Here is a 12446-nt window from a genome sequence, read left to right on the forward strand (position 1 = left end):
AGGGTGACGGGTGCTCTGAAATGCTTTGACAGAGGGCAGTGTGAGAATGATAGGAGCAGAGAGGGGCATCCAGCTCAGATGAGAGGCACCTGGGCAGGCTTCCTGGAAGAGGTGGTGCCTGACTCTCATCTTGGGGAGGGAGTTAGGCAATAGTCAGGTGAAGAAGGACAAGGAAGGTATTTGGGACAGAGGGACAGAGTGGGCAGAGAGTTGGAGACAAAGAGGGAACAGCACCTTCGGGCAACTTTAAAAAGGCCATGGGGCTTGGACTAAATCCAGTGGGCAGTGAGGAGTCAAGGAAGGGTCTGGGTGGGGAGAGGGACATCTTCATTTATTTGTTTAGTAAGCATATGTTGAGTGCCAGAGCCTACTACACTGAATGCCAGGCACAGTGCCAGGCCCTGATTGAGACTAAGACAGATAAGACCCTTGTCCTCACAACCTATGCCTCTGACAATCAATTCTAGAACTGTGATTCTCAAACTTTTTGCTGTCAGGATCCTTCTATACTCTTCAAAACTTTTTGAGGAAGAGCCGTCACTTATATGGTTTATTGATACAATCCATGGGCATGATATTTACGTGTATTGAAAATTAAGACGGGCCAGGTACTGTGGCTCACGCCTGTAATCCCAGCACTTTGGGAGGCCAAGGCAGGCGGATCACAAGGTCAGGAGTTCGAGACCATCTTGGCCAACACGGTGAAACCTTGTCTCTACTAAAAATACAAAAATTAGCTAGGCATTGTGGTGGGCGCCTGTAGTCCCAGCTACTCGGGAGACCGAGACAGTAGAATCGCTTGAACCCAGGAGATGGAGATTGTAGTGAGCCAAGATTGCACCACTGCACTCCAGCCTGGACAACAGAGCAAGACTCCGTTTCAAAAAAAAAAAGGAAAAGAAAAAAGAAAATTAAGACAGAAAATGTGAACATTTTTATCTATAAATTCATTTCCAAATAATACTAACAAACCCATTCTATGTTTAAGTGAATAATATATTTTATGAAAAATAAGTATTTTCCCAAATAAAAGTATTTAGTGGACAGAATCCCACTGTTTCACATTTTTGCACATCTCTTTTATGTCTGGCTTATGATTTTGAAAAAAGTTTGACCTTGAAAATTCCCCGTAAAGGTCTTGGGGATCCCGGGTCACACTCTGAGGAAGATGAATTGGATGAGGGGAAATCTGGGAGACGGTGAGACTGGTGAAGGGGCAGCTTTTAGGGATGGGATGGGAGCTAGGGCACAGGAGAGCAGGGGCAGGTTTGAGAGAAGGCAGTGGGCTGGGAGGCAGGGCCTGGGTGCCTGTTGCTGGCTGCCAAGACAGGGCTGCAGTCGGGGAGCAGGTCTGGGGAGGAGACGATAAACGGGAATGCACTGGGTTTGAAGTGTCTGTGGACTCCCAAGTACAGTGCCCAGAGACAGGCCTGGCCGAGGAGGGAATGAGTTTGTGTAGGAGGGAGAGTGTCGCTGAGGACAGAGCTGTCAGGACCAGGAATGAAAGGGCTTCAAGGGGGATGGGAAGGGGAGTGTGGCCTGGGGGCTGTGCGCCAGCCAGGCAGGGGCTGCTGTGGGAGGATGGGAGGGTCTGTCTCCTCCCAGCCTTGCTGAGCAAAAATGCTGCATAATCCAAGCCAGTTTCCAGGAGGAGCAGCCAAGGAGGGGCCCCACCAGGGCTCAGCCTGAAGGGGAACTGGGGACAGGGAAGGAGGAACGGGCTGGAGGCCCCGGGGCTAGGAGATGATGCTGGAGGTGTGTGACGTACCCAGACGGGGTGGGAAATACTCATGGGAGAAGCATCCAGGGTCTCAGTGAGAAAGCAACCAGAGGGGTTCTCTCCATCTTTGAGTCGCTGGTGTGTTTTGAGAATTCAGACGCCTTGCCAGCGCCTACCCAGAGGCAGGTGCTAGGTCAGACGATGGCAATGTGTGTCCTCCCAGCATCAAGACATGGGCCTAGCCCTGGCCCTCTGTGCTAATACTGTTCTATGCAGTCTCTTTTGTTGCATTTGAGTGGAAGAAAGTCAATCCCAGAATGCCCTGATCCTTCCCCAGGCAATTGGGCGGGTTCTGCCCGTGTGCTAGTCCCACGCTGTTTGCTGGGGAAGAACTGGCCCACAAGGACCCCCAAGACACTTGGGTGAGATAAGCAGGGACCCATGACAGTAGCTAATAGTGAATACTTACTACACACCTTACTGTTCCTTAAGAGGACTGATTCAATTAGTTCTCACAGCAAATCCTGAGTGATGAGAACTATTGTTATCCCCATCCTAAGGGTAAGGAACTGAGGGACAGAGAGGTCAACTGGCTGTCTCAGGGTTTGAACGCAGACAGCCTGTCCCCAGAGCATGACACTCACCCACTGTCCACTGCCAGTGTGACTCAGGAGTGCCATACTGCACTGGGAAGCCCTACGGTGGCAGCCACAGAAAGGGCTGGGGGAGATCTGAGGAGTGTATTTTCCCAACTAGGGAACGTCAGGAAGGCTTCCTGGAGGAGATGCCATATAGCAAATAATTAGCCAGGCAAAGGGGATCAAAGCAGGAAGCATAGAGGAAACAGCATATGCAAAGGCCATGAGAAGGTTGGGGAGAACGTGGCTTCTTCAAAGAGCTGCAGAGGGGTGCCCTGTGGCATGGAAAGGCGAGGGGCCAAGGGAGAGCAAGGACGCTGCTGAGTGGGTGGGACTGTATCGGCACGAAGGGTCAGGCATCCAGGCTTGGAAAGGTATGAACACAGAGATGGATCCACATCTGCATCTGGAGGTGCTGCAGGCTCCTCAAACCCCACATCCCCAAACCGAAGCCATCCCCTTCCCTGGCCCCTGCCCTGCTTATACCCCATGTCCTCCCTCTCAGGGATGTCCCACCAACCTCCTGCTTGCAAAAGATGGAAACCCAGATATCGCCCTGGAGCTTCCCCTTCCCTATGCTACTCTTTTCAACCAGTTGCCAGCTCCTGCCACTCCACTCTTTCCACCCTCTGCCACCCCAAAGTCCAAGCTGTCTGGGCCCTGCTGCGGCTCCAGCTGGATTTTGCTCAGGTTTGGGCTGCCCATCTCCATACGGGCACTAACGTGGTCTCCACCACATCTCTCTGCTATTCACAACCTTCAGCGGATGTCCAAGGCTCACAGGATGAATCTGAGCTCCTTGGCCCGGTCTGGCCCTTCCTGCCTCACCCACCCTCTCTAATCCAGGCCATCTGAATTTTTTTTGGTTTCATGGACGTGCTGTGCACTTGTTGGCTCTCAGCCTTTGCACACTCTGCCTGGAAGTCCCCTGGCCCCTCTCCCCAGCAACCCATGTACGGCCCCACCATTTGGCTCCTGCATTTCAATAGTCCCTCTACTGACTTCCCCATCATCATGTCACACATGATTTTAACTATTTTCTCATCAGTTTCTCTAGATCAATGGAAAGCTGCATGAAAGGAAAGTCTGTCTCTCCCCCAGCACGCAGCACTGAGCCGTGTGCTTAGCAGAGACTCAGAGCTCTGAGTAATACTTGTTGAATGAATGAATGAGTGAATGAGTGAATGAATGAATGAGGCATGATGCCTGATCCGAAGAAGCTCAGAAGCTCCAAGACAGACGTTACAATACAGACTGCTATGAGGTTCCCCCACTTCCTGCCACCAGGGAAAACAGCATGGCAGGGGGAGCTAGAAGAAGGCAGAGGAGGGAGCAGCAAACTTTCAGGGAATTTCTTTACAATACCGGTGACATTCTCTGCTGTATCTTGAAGGATGAATAGGAGTTTACTAGGCAGAGAATCAGGGAAAGAAGAGCGTTTTTTTGTTTTTTTTTGGGGGGTTTTTTTTTTTGAGATGGAGTCTCACTTTGTCGCCCAGGCTGGAGTGCAGTGGCGTGATCTCGGCTCACTGCCACCTTCGTCTCCTACCTCAGCCTCCCGAGTAGCTGGGATTACAGGCGCATGCCACTATGCCCAACTAATTTTTGCACTTTTAGTAAAGACGGGATTTCACCACGCTGGCCAGGCTGGTCTCAAACTCCTGACCTCAGGTGATCTGCCCACCTTGGTCTCCCAGAATGCTGGGATTACAGGCAGGAGCCACTGCGCCCGGCCTGAAGAGCACAGTCTTCCTTACCATTATTATTGGCTAATGATGCCTGGGATGGGCATGAAGGTTATTGGTCCAGCAGGGAAGGTGGGGAGGGCATGAAGTTGTGTACTTGTCATCTGAGGGTGGCTCACATTGCCTTCCTCGGAGTTTTCCAGATAAGAAAATAGTGTAAGTCAGGACACTCTATTGGCTAGAGTGAATAAATGGAGTTTATGGATGCACATCATTGAAATGACCAGAAGTGAACTTCAGGTGTGGCTGGATCCAGGTTCTCAAGTGATGTCATCAGACACAGGGAAGAGGCCATGTGAAGACAGAGGCAGAGCTATGAACGATTCCACCACCAGCCAAGGAACGCCAGGGCCACCAGAAGCTGGAAAAGACAAGGAAGGATTCTTCCCCAAGTCTTCAGAGGAAGCAGGCCCCCCCATGCCTCGATTCCAGACGTTCAGCCTCCGCAACTTCGAGACAATCCATGCGTGTTGTTTTGAGCACCTGGTTTGTGTTATCTTATTGTGGCAGCTCTGGAAGACTGATAACCATCTGAAATGAGACATGATCGTATTTATTTATGGACTTATTTTCATCCTTCTCAAGGGATCTGCTCCATAAGGCCAGATGCCAGCTGTTTTTGTCGCTGCTATATCCCTCATGTCTGGAACAGTACCTGTTGCATAGGAGACGCTCATGAAGGATTCCGTCGAATCAAAGAACCCTGGGCCCTGCATACTGGAAGGATCTGTCTAGTCCAGCCCCAACCTGCTTTCCAGCCAGGCCCTCCTCGGGCCCCTCCATCCCACTTCCCACACATTTTGCTTTTGACAAATGACTCTGGTGACAGACTATGTTCCCACCGCCCAGATATACACAGTGGCTCATGTTATCCTTGAAGAGGCAGCGCAGCCCAGTAGCGACAAGCTTGGAAGTACGGAGACCCCAGAGCCGGGTTCAGTGGTGTCTGGCTTGCCCTGTGGCGATCCCCCAGCAGGTCCCTGTGCCTCTCTTTCCTCCTCTGGAAAATGGGGACAGGATCCCAGCCTCTCAGAGTTACTGTCAGTGCCTGCCAGTAGGTGCTCAATAATGGTAGCTGTAGGCCCAGTGTAGTGGCTCACTCCTGGAATCCCAGCACTTTGGGAGCCCGAGGCAGGTAGATCACTTGAGGCCAGGAGTTCAAGACCAGCCTGGCCAACATGGAGAAAACCCGTCTCTACTAAAAATACAAAAATTAGCCAGGCATAGTTGTACACGTTGTACTCCAAGTTACTCAAGAGGCTGAGGCTGGAGAATCGCTTGAACCTGGGAGGCAGAGGTTGCAGTGAGCTGGGATAGCACCATTGCACTGCAGCCTGGGCAATACAGCAAGACTCCAACTTAAAAAAAAAAAAAAAAAAAGGTAGCTGTGGTCAACTCTCCTTGGATGTCCTGTCTTCCCTGTGAGGCTGACCTGAACCCAGTCCTCCTGCAGGAAGCCCTCCCTGACTAACCCCACCCTTGGGCTGGCTCTCCCTGGCACAGACTCACTGAACAGCTCCCCTGCTGCTCAGTACAGTCTGGGACGGTGAATGCTCTGTTGGCGCACACGTGGCCCATCTCCACAGCCGCCTCAGCCGTTGGCCATGTTTTAATGAGGACTTCTCTTTGTAAATAAGGAAGCAGGCCTTTGATCTCCCTTCTGGAATCGGCTGTCTTTGATAGCCTGCACTGAGGAACTTAAACGTCGGGCTGGAATTCAAGTCTGGGCATTGCTGCCACTTGCCGCCAACCCTGGGCAGGTTGCCTCCCTTCTCCCAGCCTCAGTTTCCCCCTAAGTAGAAAGGGCCTGGGTAGAGCAGACAGTCTGTGGTCCATAAATTAGCCGATCCATGAATTCAGCAAAATGCCACCTTAGCGCCAGTTTCTGTGGTAACCTCCCTTTCTTTAATTTCAAGCACAAATCAGCAATTAGCTCCAGTTCCCTGATGAGGGATAATGAGGCCAGGAGAGGTAAAGGGACTTCTCCAACACCCTCAGTCAGGCACGAAGCAGAGCGGGGATTAGGACCTAGGTTGTCTGACTCCTGGTCTTGCTTATTTCTGTGACCTCTCACCCTCCAAGGCCAAGGTTAACTGGGAATGCTTTGGTCCACTGGTGACATCTTGGAGTCAGTCCAAGTCAGGACATCCCTAGGCCTGCTCTGCTCTGCTCTGTTCTGGGAGGGGGGCAGTCTGAGAGCTTTGGGCAGGAGGTCAGGCAGTAGGATTTGGAGGGGGGACCATTTTCAAAGGTGAATACGGTTCTTATGCATCCCTCAAAGGGTTCCGTGGCTCTGGTTCTGGGGGGCAGGGCATTTGTGGAGGCCATGTTCTTCATGGGTGCCCACTCCACGCACAGAGGAAGAGATGAGACTTGGAGGAGAAAAGGAGTTGCATAAGGTTGGTGACAGGGCTGGAACTGACCCCAAACCATGGCCTGTCTTGCACTAACGGCACCCCCATACTCCAGAGGGGGCCTGTCAGTGGGGGACGCTCCCAGCAACCCCCTGGTATATGGAAGGGAGCAGAAACAGGCTCAAAGCCACACAGTCAGGTTCCCTGGGAACAGTGTCACGGGCAGAGTTGGGGGAGGGAGGAGCAGCTGGAAGCGGAAAGATGGTGATGTGAGAGAGATTAAAAGAGACATGAAGAGAAAAAAAGAGACAAAGAGAGGGCAAGCAGGGGGAAAAGATGGAAGGAAGGAGGGAGGGAGAGGTGGAGAGGGAGGAAGGGAAGAGAAAAGAGAGAGAGAATGAATAATGGATTCATTTCCATTTTCTGAGCAGAACCCATTTCCAGATCTAGGGGAATGCCAAGGGCAGAGTGGCTAACTCAGCCGGTTCGACAGGAGCATAGGGACCCTCGCCTCCTTGTCCCCTGCATGGCTCCTTGGTGGACAAGGTATGGAGCAAGGCTGGTGGGATTCAGGGCCAGATCCCATCGAGGGATGGGAGAGGGTGACTGGGGGGCCTGGGCCATGCTCAAGAGCTGAGTGATCTTCAGTGAGCCACAGCCCCTCTCCCGAGCCTCAGGTTCCAAATCTGCAAAACAGCCAGAGCTGGGGTTGCGTGCGTGTGTGTGTGTGTATGGGTGTGCGCGTGTGTGTGTGTCTCTGTGGGGGCATGTGTGTGAATATATGTGTGTATATGTAAGTGCATGTGTGCATGTGTGTATTTATGTGTGGTGTGTGTGGTTATGTGTGTGAGAGTGTGTGTGTGCGTGCCCGTGTGTGTATGCATGTGTGTATGTATTTGTGTGGTGTGTGTGTGCTGTGGTTATGTGTGTGTGAGGGTGTGTATATCTGTGTGTATATATGTGCGTGTGCATGTGTGTATGTGTCTCTGGGGGGATATGTGTGTGTTTGTGGTTATGTGTGTTTGTGGTTATCTGTGTGTGTGAGTGTATGTCTGTGTGTGTGTGAGTGTGTATATGTATGTGTGTATTTGTGTGTGGTGTGTGTGGTTTGTGTGTGTGTATGTGTGTGCATGTGTATATGTGTCTCTGGAGGGATGTGTATGTGGTTATATGTGTATGTGTGTGAGAGTGTATGTCTGTGTGTATGTGTGTGTGCAAGTGTGTGTGTATATGTATGTGCACGTGTGTGCATGTGTGTTTGTATTTGTGGTGTCTATATGTATGTGAGAGTATGTCTGTATATGTGTGTGCATGTGTGTATATGTGTCTCTGTGGGGGGATGTGTGTGTGCATGTGGTTGTGTGTGTGAGTGTATGTCTGTGTGTATGAGTGTGCGTGTGAGTGTATGTGTGCATATGTATGTCCATGTGTGTATGTGTATGTGTGCATGTGTGTATTTGTGGTGAGTGTGATGTGTGTGTATGTGTGTGACAGTGACATCTGTGTATGTGTGTGCATGTGTGTCTGGGTGGGGTGTGTGTGTGCATGTGTGGTTACGTGTACGTGTGTGTATGTGGGGAGTATATGTGCGCATGCATGTGTGTGGTTATGTGTGTATGCGTGCATAGGTATGTGTATATTTGTGTGTGCACACGTGTGTGAGTGTATGTATTTATGCATGTGCAAATATATGTGTGTGTGCACGTGTGTGTGTGTGTGTACGTGGCAGCATTTGGGCTCTGATGTTCTGGATGCCACCACACCTGGGCAGTGGGCCTCTCGTGGGTGGGAGGTGGGGCAGCTGGTCCATAGCCCCTTCCCTGGGTGGATTCAGCCTGGGCCCCAGTTGCGGCCTCCCACGCATCCATTGCCTCCCTCCCCCTCTCTCCAGCTCCTTCCTTACTCTGCCAAACCAATCCCAACCATGGAAAAAAGAAGTGTTTGGGGCCAGCCATTAGTGGGCGGAAATTCTTTGTTTCCTTCTCTTCCTGGTCTGGGATCCATCCTGCTCTGGGCCAAGTAATACCAATAGTAGCAGCCATTATTGGGTGCCTACTGTGTGCCGGGCCTGGAGCTAAAGTCTTTAGCAGATCATCTCATCAAACCCTCAGAACTACGCCCTTCACAGATCCCCACTTTCCATAGGAGGAAATCGAGGCTCCTGGGGGTGAAGTGACCGGCCTGAGGGCCCATGCTAGGGGCTGGCAGGGCCCAAGGTTGCACATGAGTGATGGGCGTTGGGACCAGAATGCAGGAGAGTGGTAGAGCCAGGACTTGATCTGGTCTGTGCTCTTGGGCAATCACCACCAGCCTATAGACTTCAGTTTCCCCATGTGTTAAAAGAGTTGCAGTAAGAAATGGATCATTGGTTGTAGAGCCCCTGGCACGGAGAGGCTCAGCAAACTTTAGCTACGTGGATGAAAGAATTCAGATTCAGCCTCCAGCTGAGATCCCAGCTCTGCCACATCGCAGCTGGGTGACCCTGGGCAAGTGACTTAGCCTTACTGAGCCCCTTTATAAAATAGGGTGCTTCAAGGAAAAGACAGGAGTGTGTAGAAAGGACCCCACTGAGCGCCTGGCACAAGAGGAAGGACCTTTGATCCCAGCCCCTCCCTGCCTCTCCCCTTCTCCTTGTAGGGGTGTGGGAAGGGAAGGCGTGGGGCAGGAGGGGATTAGCCCTGGGTCCCCCTCCTGGGGCGGCGCTTTTAACCATGGTCTCCCCCGGGGATCAGCCCTGCCCCCTCCCAGGCCCCCGGCCAGGCCTGTGTTTGCCGTGGGGATCTGGGCTGGCCCGGGCCCCTGCCTTTCATTCCCGAGCAGCTTTTGCTTGCTTTGCGCCCCGTGGGGCCGGGCGGCGGTTATGCCCGCTCCCCAGGAGCAGATGGGCCACAGTGGGAAAGCCGGCGGCTGGCCCTAAGAGGATTGGCGGCCTTTCTTCCCTCCCTTTGTGACACTCCCCGAGGGCCGCCGACGCACAGACCACAAAGGCCGCTTGTTTGGTCGCCTCTGGGGGCGCAGGGGTCACAGCTGACAGTGGCGCCCTTGGAGACGGTGGCACCCCAGTGAGTGGCAGAGCTCGGAGCACCTGGAGCACCCAGGCTGGGGAAAGACGGAGGAATCCTTGTCTCCTCCGCACCTCCCAGGATTTCCCAGGAAGCACTCTTGCATACAGGGGAGAGGCGCTGGGAGTGGTGGGGGACGGCCCCGTCCTTTAGAGGGGGCAGGCCCAGAGGGGGTCTGTCTACACGCCCCCATCACCTCACTGAGAGCTCGAGGCCCAGGCAGGTCTGTGACTCAGCCAAGTCACACAGCAAGTTAGTCACCAACCAGGACTCACTCCTAGGGTCCCCAGCACCCAGCAAAGCTCCCCGCCATCTTGGAAATGTGGTCTCCCTTTCCTGCCTGTTTACTCCACGTGGCTGTGGGTACCAGGAGAATCTGAGAAAGGGAAGGCTGGGGGCAGCAGAAACTGGAGGGACTTAGCAAGCCGAAGCCTGAGGACCCAAGAATAGCCCCAGAAGGGGCATCTGACAGTAGTTTGAGGCCAAGCTCCTAACGAGAGGTGGAAGCGGGGGAGAGGAAAAGGGCAAGAAGTATGTCGCCCATGAGCTTATTTTAAAAAACTGTTGGCTGGGCGCGGTGGTTCATGCCTGTAATTCTAGCACTTTGGGAGGCCAAGGCAGGCGAATCACCTGAGGTCAGGAGTTTGTGACCAGTCTGGCCAACATGGTGAAACCCGTCTCTACTAAAAAATGCAGACAAATTAGCCGGATGTGGCGGAGGGCACCTGTAATCCCAGCTACTCAGGAGGCTGAGGCAGGGGAATTGCTTGAACCCGGGAGGCAGAGGTTGCAGTGAGCGGAGATCACGCCCCTGCACTCCAACCTGAGTGACAGAGCGAGACTCCGTGTAAAAAAAAAAATTGTTGCGTGCCTGCTCTGTGGTGGCAACTGAGAAAATCAGAGAAATCAGATCCGGCTCAGTGCTTGGGGCCCTCTGTGTACTAGGAAGACAGATTTGTAGGCAACAGGCTCTAGCCCAGTTTCTCAGCCTTGAGAAAGTGACACTTGGGGCAGATAACTCCTGGTTGGGGACTGTCCTGTGCATTGCAGGAGGTGTTACAGCATCCTTGGCCCCCACCACCAGATCTCAGCAGCACCCATGTGACCCCCAAAAGGTCTCCAGACATTGTCAAATGTCCCCTGGGGGGGGCCAACCCCGGTTGAGAAACACTGGTCTAGTCCATAATCCTGGTCATTTGTTCATTCATTCAGCACATGTCAAGTTCATGTCTGTTGCATCTGCCTCTTTGAGGGGAGAGTGAAATAATTAATGCAGGGATGACATGGGGATGAAGGTTACCAGGAGGCTCCTGAAGAGGTGACATTTGAGCCAGGCCTAGAAGGAGATGCTGGGACAGAGACGATGAGAAAGAGGACATTGTAGGCCGAATGAGCAAAATGGACTTTCTGGATTCATTCCCTAGAGATACTCTGAGGGCCTGCTGTGTGCAGGGCATCTCTGGTGATACCAACGAACTGAGATAGCCCTTTTCCAGCATGCAGAGGCTCAGGGCATGCCGAGAAAGGTCTGCACCCAGTCCAGAGGCCGTGGAGGGATCATGAAGTGCTTCCCAGGGAAAGGGAGACGGGGGCTACATCTTGAGGCTGAGCAGGCAGGAGAAGGAAGGAAGAGATGCAGGCAGAGGAGGCAGCCCCTGCCCAGGCGGCAGAGCCTGGGAGCCCAAGGCTTTGGGGGAACTACAAGGAGGCAGCTGGAACCGGGGCATAGCATTCTGACAGTGGAGATGGGGACATGAGGCTGGAGTGGGAGATGGGAAGAGGGACCTAGCTGAAGAGCCTGGACTGGATACTGAGTCACTGGGGAGCTATGGAGAGCATTTGAGTGGAGGTGTATTTTTGTTTTAGAAAAATCACTGTGGCTGTGGTGAGAAGATGGTTGGAGGGGAGCAGGCAAGAGGCAGGGGGACATTTACAGTGGTTCAAGAATGAGATCAGGGTGGCCGTGCACAGGGCGTGCAGGGGACGATCCCACAGACACCCGGGAGATGAAGGCGTTAGGATATGGGCTTGAATGTGGGGTTGAGGGAGCTGGTGGAGGCATCTGGGCAGATGATGGGTGTCTAGCAGGGGATCCCTGAAGTGAATCACCAGATTAGAAACACCAGATAAAAGACCGAGCAGAGAAAGATGTCTGTGGGTCTCAATACGAATTGTTTTTGAAACTTTGCCCTTATGCTCATCTTTAAATATTGATAACCAACATTTCTAAAGAGCTTAATGCTCTGTGCCAGGCACTGTTCCTAATGCTTCGTGTACATTCACTCATTGAGTCTTTAAAACGATGCCTTGAGGGAGGTGCTTTCCATCATCTCCATTTTGCAGATAAAGAAGCTGAAGCACAGAGAAGCAACTTGTCCAAGGTTAAACAGCTAGCAAGTGGCTGAGCCAGGATTTGAACTCAGGCAGTTTGGCTTAGAGTTTGTGCTGTCTGCTGTGCTGTACTACCAAAACACAGAGTTTGTTTAAAGTCTGCTTAATTTTGGCTATTTATAAAGTCCTGTAATCTTAATATAAAAGTAAAAAAGCAATGGCATTTTGTTGGTTGTGGTGGTGGAATGTAAAAGTGGAATATCATCTTCTGGAATCTCAGGGAATAGTTGGAAAGTGACTACCGCCACCTGGTGGCAGTGTACCCAAGTAGTGCCACGACAAAGGCTAAACCCAGTTTCTTTCAGTATTACATTTATGAAACTCTAGGCCAGGGTGATAAGAACTTACTGTAATATATACACTACTATTATGAAAAAGGTGTCCTCTACGAGGGGGCAGGAAGAAAGAGAGGAGGCTCCGGATGCCCAGGCTGCGGGGTATATACTCTGAGGGACTGTGATTGTGGGGACTCAGGATGAGGTTGCCATGTCCTGTCCAGACCCTCTCACTAGTTCCCTAGACGACCAGCACTAGGC

The sequence above is a fragment of the Chlorocebus sabaeus genome, chromosome 20 (genome assembly GCF_047675955.1).
Source record: "Chlorocebus sabaeus isolate Y175 chromosome 20, mChlSab1.0.hap1, whole genome shotgun sequence".
In the NCBI taxonomy this organism is placed as follows: domain Eukaryota; kingdom Metazoa; phylum Chordata; class Mammalia; order Primates; family Cercopithecidae; genus Chlorocebus; species Chlorocebus sabaeus.